The sequence below is a fragment of the Prinia subflava genome, chromosome 1, assembly GCF_021018805.1.
Source record: "Prinia subflava isolate CZ2003 ecotype Zambia chromosome 1, Cam_Psub_1.2, whole genome shotgun sequence".
In the NCBI taxonomy this organism is placed as follows: Eukaryota; Metazoa; Chordata; class Aves; order Passeriformes; family Cisticolidae; genus Prinia; species Prinia subflava.
This window is the reverse complement of record NC_086247.1, coordinates 137,270,975-137,281,791: the sequence shown is the minus strand read 5'-3', so window position 1 is coordinate 137,281,791 and position 10,817 is coordinate 137,270,975. Positions and strand designations below refer to the sequence as shown.

At 40.2% G+C, this 10,817-nt stretch overlaps 1 long non-coding RNA gene across 1 annotated transcript; it reads right to left on the bottom strand.

The window, feature by feature from the left end:
* Positions 1-210: 210 nt before the first annotated feature.
* On the bottom strand, positions 211-3,716 carry LOC134563182 (uncharacterized). The gene is made up of 3 exons (XR_010083333.1): positions 3,500-3,716; positions 1,298-1,429; positions 211-344 (listed from the first exon to the last, which is right to left on the bottom strand). It is a non-coding gene; the product is annotated as an uncharacterized LOC134563182 (long non-coding RNA).
* Positions 3,717-10,817: the final 7,101 nt, after the last annotated feature.

The window sequence follows — 10,817 nt, the reverse complement described above, 5'->3', positions numbered from 1 at the left end:
TCTGATGCATTTCCCTGACAAACTTATGCTTAAATTGCTTCTTTATAATTTAGTAAAACACAATCATTCATAAAGAGCCAGTTCACTGATCCCAGTGATACTGAAGAGTTTCAATCTTGCTAGCAGCTAAGTGGCACTAATGTTATACTGAATTTGGGAAGCAACTTACTTGCATGGAAGAGCTCATTTCTCAGCTATAGTCTGTAGTCTGTGGAAATTCAGCAGCACCTACTGGATGTAGAGACCCATGAGCTTTGTATTTTTTTAAGTTTTCACAAAAGAGCTGAAATAGTTGCTGTATACTTTTTGGTTTCACAAAGTCTTTGGTCAGCATTAGCATAATCCTGTTTATAAAAAGACAAATATGTTTGGTTTTTTGCAACATACAATAGAACAGAAAAAAAAAAATATCCCACATTCTCCCGAACATATAAAAAGGATTAAAACCACCTCTTGAAATACAAATATATTACAAAAATGGGGCTACTTCCCATTAAAGCAATTCAGAGTTATGACTTAATTCAGTGATACTAGACAAAATCAACTGGCATGGCATATTCCTGGTGATGAACTATTTACATTTTTTGGCTAGATACTAATAATGGTATGCATCTTTCTAATTAAAATGGTAATAGCTATTAATTTAAAACTGTCTTAACATGACTGATGCAGTTTCATATTGGCTAACAATATTCCCTCCATTTGTTTCTCACCTATTTATATGCTACCATTTAGTGTTAGTGAGGTGTGACCCTGCCAGATGTGCCTGCAGAACTGAAATGAGTGCACAGTAGCAGTGAAAGCCTTGCAATCCCTTCAGCTAATTGACATTATTATGTGTACAGGAGGATGCAGACAGAACAGCAGAACAGCATCTTGTCTCTTCACCTGATTTCCACTGCAAAGCCACAGTCATGGCATCCTGCCAGACTGGAAAGCCTTTGTCAGGAGATATTCCCACTGGTTTAGTGTGAACTTTTAAAGATTCAAGTTCTTTATTGACAAGAGGATCTTAATCCTTACCATATTTACATGTTTTATTAGAATCCAAGCAATTGTCCTGGGTGGGATTATGCAATTTAACCTTATTTGGATACAAGTTTTGAAAGACAGGGCATGAGAATGACACTGTCCTCCCTCCATATCCCCCTCCTCATTCAAAGGCCACCTTATGGGAGAAAATGTCAAGTAAGACACAATTTTTTAAACCAATATAACATGCAATTGTCGAACTCATGTTTTGGGGTTTTTTAATCACTTGGATACAGAACTGGCCTTTACTTTAAACTATAAATACCTGTGGATGCTGATGATGGAGTCCAGAGGGATTATTCACTTTAGGCAGCAGCTCCTCACAGAGACAGTGCTCAGTTCCAAAGCTGAGATGGGTCTGAGTCTATGCCCACGTCTCGGAACTTGGTGGTAGCACCTGTAAAAAAATTTCTTTACTACATGCACTGCTTTTGTCAGGATGTCTAGACCAACAGTGCCTCAAGGATTGTTAGTCTCCTCCAGAGATAATGCATTGCCCTTGCTCTTGCTGCAAGGGTGCTCAGGGAAAGGAGCTTAATCCTCAGACTACTTCCCTTCTCCTCAAAAACCTCACATGTTGCTTGTGGCAGGGACAGCAAACGCCCCATGGGAGTGCAGCAACAACCCATGTACGAACATGGCTGGGGGCTGTGGAGAGGAGCTGGACGAGGCATTGGTTGGATATGGATGGGGCAGCCTCAACAAAACAGCCCTGCAGCAATCCAGGGTGAGCTGACTGCTGCACAGATGCAAAAGTGAGCAGCTGAAGCTCAGCAAACTGAGCAGTTTGGAAATCAAACCTTTTTTAGGTGGAGGGAGTAACAAGCCATGGAACAAATCTTTCCATATAAAGTGTCCTTGCTGCCACCACCTGAAAATGTAAAATCTTGGGTTTCTTTTTGAAATATGTGTGCTGCTTCCTCCAGCTTTTGCAGGTGTTATGACTGGTTAGTTCAGATGTTAAGGATGTGAGGGATCCTTCTCCTTTGCAATATACAACATCAAGCACAGCAGTTTCTTCCTGCCCTTACAATAGACTGGTCTGTTAGTTCTGTGACTCCTACCAGTTACATCTCAAAATATCTTCAGTTTCTCATCTAGTATAATTTTCCTGACATGAGGAATGAGTAGATAACTTCTCTCTTTGTTGGCAAAAGAGTGGCACAACAGAAGCAGTGGGTGCTGAGGGCCAGATTTCCACGCTGCCCACGGCTGGTGGCCACTTTGGGCAGTCTCCAAATACCAAGGGCTGATCAAAGCACCTGAGGTGTTTCTAGCAGAGCCCAGCTTCTGCTCTGTTTCACCCGAAAGGGAGACACTTTGCAGCCTCACAGATTACCCTGCATGATAGGTGGTGATGATTTGCCTAAACTGCAGTCTCATGGTCAAACCACAGTGGTGATGTGGGCACACAGGCCCTAGCATAGCAAAGAAATGCCCCAGTCCAGGAGAAGCCTTGACTCTGATACTAATCAGCACTGGGTCCTCAAGGAGGAGGAAAAATCACATCTTGTGATTCTCATGGCCAGTAGTGTGATACTGATATGGACTTTGACTTAATCAGTTTGGAGATGACAGCAGGATCTGGCTAATCTCTAGGACATATGGTTTAAGTCAGTTATGTAAAAAGAAAAATATTTACAACACTAGAAATGCTGAAACATATGGACTATTATTTATAACAACCTGAAAGAAAATGTTGCTAAATAGCAGTTCTTGTCTTCTCTTTAGCAAGGCTATTCTTAGTCTTCATTTGTTTTCCAAATGACATTATTATTCAGTAAATAGAATATGAAGCCAAGGAATTAAATTGCTCATTTCCTGGCAAACTTTATTCTCATCTTGCTCAATAATCATGATTATAATGATTTTATTCATAAGTCACATTAAGTTTTTCCCTATGGTAAAATTAAATGCAATGGGATTTGAATGATTTGTTCCCTAAATGCAAAGCTAAAAGCAATACATCTTGCTCCTACATGAAGCAACTATATTTATGCTCTGGATAGTCAATGACTGAATCAGAAATAACTGTTCTGATGAACACTGGCATTCAATTCTTCCTTTGCTTTTTGTTTCATAGCAGAAGAAAATGTCAGTCTAATAAATTAGAGCATTGATATCTCTATCTATGGAGACCCCAGAATGTCAGCAAGATTTATACTAAATTGCTAGATGCAGAGTAATCAATGCCATCTGGGAGATCAGAATCCAGAAGTCGAACATGACACTGAACAGGTTGATTTGTGTCATGTTTTATTATGAAATATGTTCCATCAGCACTTTACATTTCCATCAGACTGAAGGGGACCAACTTTAGGACTAAATTTGGTGTGAACATTTTGTTGAATTGGGGTATCCTATAAAACTAAAGGCTGGACATAATTTGCTGAGATTTTGGTTTGGTAGAAAGTAATTTCTTACAATTGGAGAGAAACTCTGAAAACCATACACCCAAAGAAAGTACCTGAGGTCTGAGCTTAGCATGTAAAATGAAAGAAGTCACATCCTCTTAGTTCACTATTGCCTGTGAAGGTATATTGTGATGTGCCAGGCACCTTCTGAAGGAAGCAGGATAACTGCACGAAAGACGAATAGTCTGTTCCCATTGAAGTGAAGCAGATGATTTTTGGAGAGTAGGACAAGCAGAGCACACTCACTTGGGGCTTGACACAATCCTAAACCTGGCAAAGGAGACAGAGAACAGGAAGCAGGAAAGGCTGCATTAACTTAAATCAAAAACTTGCAGCCTTGGGAGATGAGTGACTGCTATGTTTGCAAAAAGCACTGCAATGTTTTTATATTTGTTTGGCATTTATGAAGGGTCAGTCTTCTGGGTTTATATTTGTCACATACAGTAAACTGAGAAGATTTGAGGGAAGAAAACTTAGTAATAAATCTGCTAAGGCTCTGTAAGTATTAAAGATTCTGTCATAACAGTGGCAGCATTTACCTGAGGTATCTGCATTATTCTGGAGAAATGTTCCCATAAAATTTATGACTGTGATGTTCAGCAGCTCACCAAACTTCAAACAAGTTTGATAATGGTTGAATATTGTATATTGCTTTAATTGAGGCTATAGCATGTCCATGACACAAGTCTTGGAGAACAAATGTCCTCACCAGCATTTTGAAAGCAAAATTAGTTAAATGCATGGGATCACTGAGCATAAAGAGGCTGTATTGTCCTATCCAGGTGTTGTGGTTTAACCCCACCACCACCCACACACAGCTGCTCGCTCACTCCCCCACCAGCGACTGGGGAGAGGATTGGAAGGGTAAAACCTACAAAACTCGGGGGTTGGCATAAAGACACTTTAATAGGGAAAGTAAAACCTGTGCACACAAACAAAGAAAACAAGGAATGAATTCACTTCTTCCCATGGGCAGACAAGTGTTCAGCCATCTCGAGGACAGCAGGACCCCATCATGTGCAATGGTTACTTGGGAACAAAAATGCTATAATTTCAAATGTCCCCCTCTCCCTCCTTCTTCCTGACAGCTTTATGTACTGAGCATGATGTCATATGGTTTGTAATATCCCTTTGGTCAGTGTGGGTCACCTGTCCCAGCTGTGTCTCCTCCCATCTTCCCATTCAGCCCCAATTTCCTTGCCAATGTGCCCATAGAAAAAAGTAGAAAAGGCCTTGGCTCTGTGTAACCCCTGCTCAGCAATAACAAAAACATCTCTCTATTATCAACTCTGTGTTCAGCACAAATCTAAAACACAGTCCTGTACCAGCTGCTGTGAAGAAAATTAACTCCACCCCACCTCAAACCTGCACACCAGGTTACCATAACACAATAATAAAAGTTTACTGGGGAGCAAAACAATATAGCTAAACCTGCTACATTGTGTCTGCCTCACAAAGCATATTTTCTGGTACATGCTGAATTTTCCTAAAGTTTTGCCAAAGAGGTCCTTTTTAGGATTACGTTTTGACAGTTTGGGAAAATTTATGCTGATTTCCTTGGGTAAATTGAGACAGGGGCACTTATTAAGGAAGCACAGGAGCACACCATCATCTGAGACTCTTCTATCAGTGAACACAATGGACAAAAGCAGCTCTGGCAAGGCTGATTTAGGCCAGACCCATCTGAAATGTGTGGGGTTAAGAGGCCACACTTAACCCCTAGGGGCTGAAATGCTCAGGGCAGGCAAAAGGATATAATTGGGATCAAAACCATCAAAACTTCTCTGGGCACAGAGCAGTCCTCCAAAAACAATAGCTTGGTTTGCTCAGGACTCTGTCTTTTGAATATAAACCTAAGCAAATAATGACATATATTTCTGTATTAATTTCTCTGTCTTGTTTCCAGTGGACTAGCTATCAAGAATGCATGTCTGTCTAGTTTATGCTGAACTTATGGCTAAAGGAAAATGTGATGAGTATTGAAATCACATTCCTCCAAATAACAGAATTCATCCTCTAATTCAACAAGAGCATCACGGGAGCAGCACATTTAAAAGAGAACCAAGATTTTGATAAACTTGTTTTTATGTATTTGCATGCATATGTGTACGTAGTATGTGTAAAAAGCTTATGTTTGTTTACACCAGGCACGACTGTGGAGTACCAGATACTCCCTTGCAGGAAGGAGTATGTCCTCTTTTTTGCCATGAATTTACCTCTTGAACTACAGATGGAAGAACATTAAGATTTACAAAGCTATTAACACTGACATATTAAATTTCATGGGCATGTGTATTTTAATTGATAGCCATAAAAGCAGTGCAGTAAAGGTTATCTTGCAACTATATTTGGAAATCACTTTCATAACATTGCTTAATTCCTCTAGAAGATATCTTTAATTAAAGAAAAACTCTACTGATATTATTACATATATTTTATCTGAAAGTGATCCTATTTTGTCTTGTTGTGACCTTATCTTATGCATGATTCAGCAAGAACAGGAACTCATTTACTTCCCACATATCTTTTTACTTCATATAGCCAATGTAGATTTTCTATCCCCAAATAGACCAATACAAGAATATAAACACTGGCTGTGATATACTGAAATCCCTGCTCAAAAAAGGGCTGACATATACATTTCAAGCTCAAGCAGCTGACTACAAAATGTTAGAAAACTGTGACAGAAGGCTGAATTTTTTCCTCCTGTTTTTGTAAAATAAAGATTTTGTGGGGGGAATGTGTGTTGACAGAAAACCAAAATAACACTGTAGTGTCTTTTACTATATATAACATCAAATTGTTTTCGCCATTAAAAATAGAAGAAAATAAAGACTGTACTTTTTAACTTGAAACTCTGTGTCCTGTCTCTCCCCAGCTGCCAGTGGACAGCCCACATTTTGCCATCAGCACAGTCTGTCCCTCTCTGCTATCAGGTATCCACATCCTAAATAAAGGTATTGTGAGAAACAGCAATTTAAAAATCTCCCTAGGCTGTGTAAGAGCATCACCATTTCAGGGAAGTGTAACAGCTTGGAGGGTGACTTGACTGGCAGTGGTTTTTTGTTGTTTCAGTCTGTGTTTTCCCTCCTGCCATATTAAAACACGCTGCCTGTTTGGCTGTGTGTGGCTGTGGGGAGGCTGGGGCATACAAAGCTGCAGGGCTGTCTGTAAGGGTGTCTGCAGGGGTGGCTGTGAGGGTGTCTACAAACGGGACACCTTTTTCCTTTTTTCAACATGACAATTGCCATATTCATTAAGTAACTTATCCAGCTGTCAACAATGAACAAGTGTGTGTTAGGAACTGTATCCGTACTGTTCATGAAAGCACAAGTTAGAAGCACTTTCAAAAATGAGAAAGGTGTGAAATGAGAGCCCTGGCAATGCTCATGTTGTTTTACCTTCAGTGCTCTTGCAGGGCACGTGCCCCAACCCACCTGTGCTCCAGGTCTTGGTTGTGAGACATTGGACAAATACAAATTACAAGTTACAAATACATGTGCAAAAATGTAATGAAGAACCAGGGAGCAAAGTTATGGTGTAAATATGGACAGAGCAAGCTGCCACAACTTATCAAGATAAGATCAGATAATTTCCAGACAGCATCAGTAGATCATCAATCATCAACATACATGCTGTCATGTGTTTAGACACCCAAATATTCTTGGACAACTACTGGACAATGGGCTTGTCAAAGTAGTTCAGCTGCAAGGGAGGAAGAAAGATGGCTCTGGCCTGAACATGTTCATTGGTTTCAAGGTACAAAAAAGAGAATAAGTGACCAGTTTTAACAGTGGAGGTAATTAAGAGTGGGGTCTGAATGGTGCAGCATAATCATAACCTGGAATGAGCAGGGTGGTGATGCGGTCTGCTGATGACACAGTTATTTAGAAAGAAAAAGCTAGAGCTGATTGTTAAGAGCAGTAGAAGAACCTGAAAGTGGTGATGGACTGGGAAAAAGAAATAAGAAATTAAGTCAAATTCAGCTAAATATAAAGCACAATGGAAACTTGTTTGACCTAACAAGCAAAAACCTGGGCTATAAGTACCACATTAAAATTGCAAACTCAAAGTTCAGCAGTCAAAGAAATGCACCAAACATGTGGAATTACAAGAAAAGAACAGAGAACAGACCAGCAAACATGGTTGTTCCTCTGTAGCAAAGCATGATGTATTTGAATTTCTCTTGTTTAGGTAGTTCTGGTCCACAGATTTCTACCCTCAGGGAACATAATGGAACTGGGAGAAGTTTAGAGGGGGGGAAATAGGATGGTTATGGATATAGTGCCACTTCCATTAATTACACTAGAATGCATTTGCTAAATAATAAAGGAAAGGGTTACTCTCTAACAGCACAAATATCCTAGACAAAGTGAACATAGCCGTGAGGAAAGAGTAGATGGACTTCAGAGGAAAAATTTGTAGGCCCAAAACAAATCTAATAAGGGTTCTTTTAACTCATGAGGTAGAGTAAAACTGTTATTCCTTGCTGCAGAATTATGACTTCTAAATGACATTTCCACAGGACCAATGAGACAATTTCCATGAAGAAAAATCCACTGACAAAAATGAAATATATATTTATTTCTCTCTCAAGAAGTGTCAGAGGTGGAATGGTAGAGATGGAAGGCTTTGTTCCAAGCTTGCCCTGTGCTTTTACTGCTCTCTAGCTGCTGGGTACTGCTCAGGGCAAGGCCCTGGGCTGTCTGTGGTTGTGATCTGGCCACTACTGCCACTCTTGTCAGAAAAGTGTTGAACAATAAATACACTTTCCCACATTTTACAGTAATTATTTAGATACAAATATAAGAAAGGATTGAAAAAGTAGTAAAATGACAAATGTCTTACCATGCAGTAGTGGATCCTGTAGCAGTTGCTGTCCCACTGAGGTCTGTCTGGGAGATGCAAATCTATATGTTCTGTCCATCTGTGGTAGGCTTGAACACTTAGACCAATCATCAGACTTACCAAAGAGGGACTTTCCGTGAGGTCAACCTGCAGTGTTCAGCCTGACAAAGAGGTCAAAAGTGGTATTTTATAACTGACCCAGCTCTGCAGCTCTACTCTGCCAGCACAAACCTGATTGGAATCTGGAGGACCATCATGCTCATATTAACTTACCAGCTAGGATAAATAAAAAAAAATTGCTTATATAAGATAACCAAATGAAATAATTGCTGGCCTTTATGCTACTGTTTGTAGAAAGTGCACTGGGGCTTTGTTATTCCTTCTGTTATTTCTTAGGATTAATTAGATTAATCTGAAAGCTCCTGAAACATTTACACAGTGTTACAGAGATCATGCCAGTTCATCAGCAACTTTAGTCACAAGTTTTTTACAAGTATACACAACAAGTATATATCCTTCCTCTAGCCCCTTTCAGAACTGTTCTTCCAGTGATCTAAACACATAGAAGCTGCAGTATTCAGAAAAGTAGAGATGGGAGAAAACAAACAAAATTAAATGCCTGCTTAGTGACTTCAGAAGCATATCATCTCCCTGTGGTCCATCTCCCTGGTTAGAAGCCAGATAGCCTTGGTGAAAACACATCTGACTCAAAAGAGGAACCTGAACGCTGCAAAATTCATTGTACAGAAAGACACAAAGCATTGTGACACCATTTGGGGGAAGGGCAAGTGGATTAAATATGAAGAAACAAGAGTTCTCCTGAGGCTGATGTTTTTACTCATCTTCTGGAACCACATACTGTGTGGTATGTTTAGGATATGTTATCTCACAGTTCTGTGTTCAAAAATCCTATAAAAAACACATTCTACTAAATTCTGGTGTTCTTTTCCAGAAAATAATTATATCTCCCTACAGTTGTTTTCTTGGTGTATGTCTTCTTTAAAGGTTTGTGCTTGACTAAAGCTTCCTTGTTCAAAAAGCAGACATCGAGAGAACAGCACTGCCAAGAAATCCTAATCAAGATTTAGAACAGCCTGTTGCTATGGAAATAGCCACAGCATCCAAGATGACTTCTGCTGTGCTAAAAATAGGTTGAAAAAAAGAGGGAAGTCTGGCCTGAGTAAAATAAAACAACAGAGTAAGTAAATTGAATGAATTACATCAATGATATGTTAATGGTGAAAATTTAGCCTTTATTAATTTTGCTTTCATTGGCTCATTTTTGCCTGCAGGCAGAGGAACTGCCTCCCACCAGGCAGGGTGAGTGCAACAGAAAGGAATTACTTGCCCTCAAATACCCAAAATTAGTTCACTATTTTACTGAGTATATGTTTAGTTTGACTGGTTGTATCTGCTCTCACCCAGCAGTGCTGACACTAAGGGTTCAGAAATCATGACTTAAGTCTGCAAAAAATAATGAAGTTTTTGGAGAGCAAAGGCTCTCTGCTCCAGGGGACTGTGTGAATGGGGACTGCAGTCAAGGCTGCTGATTATTCTCATGGATTGGCAGGGCTCCGTAAGGTCTCAGCCCCACAGGAAGCCTGTAGCAGTTTATTCCACATCCCAAATTAAACCAGGTACATTGTACAGGTATCATTTCTGTCCCATCAAACTCCAAGACATGGTAGTCTGTCTCCAGCCCACCCATCTGACAACCCCCCGTGCCAGTTCTGTCCTTTCAGCTCCATCACATCCCATCCATTGACTTAATTTTTACCTTCTAATATTCAACAGCTGTGCCACTTAAACTGATGCAAAAGCATCATGCTGCAAGGAAAGAATTGACCACAAGTTCAGGAGTAGTAGGGTCTGATCCTGAGTCTATTGCAACATCAATTCTTGAGACTCTTGTGCCCTTTGTTTGGTTTGATCCCTTGTTAAAAGACTACTGAAGTTGAAGATACATGTTGTCATTTGTGCCTGGAGAGTTGATGTCCTTGGAATAAGAGTGATTTGCACCTCCTTCTGGTCCTGGCTCTGGATATTTTCCACTCCAGGTAGATCTCAACACTTCGAAAACGCTCAAGAATGCAGAGTCAATTTAAAGATGAAAGCTCAGATTACAGAACAGGAGCTGAGTGGCTCGTGCCAAGCGTGACATGTAGCACATCCATTTTGGGGCTGTTCATGGACATATGGAGATTGTGGGTACAATGGTGACTGAATTCTTTCCAACAGTGGCTTCACAGAACGTCCACGTGCTGGGCAGGATTGCCTCGCACATGTATAGTGCAACTGCATCTACAAAGTGCAAATGCTGCTTTTCTGTGTCCCCTGCACCTGAATATCTGATTTTACACCTGAGCAATCATCTGGCTGCTGCAAAACCTTCCTGCAAAAATACATGTTTTTGGAGAAAGATGGGATATTTGATGTACAACAACACCCATATTATACAGGGTGCCTAAACCTGGTGTTGGCAGATGGATCTTGAAAGTCTTTGGACTGTGTTTTATGAATCCA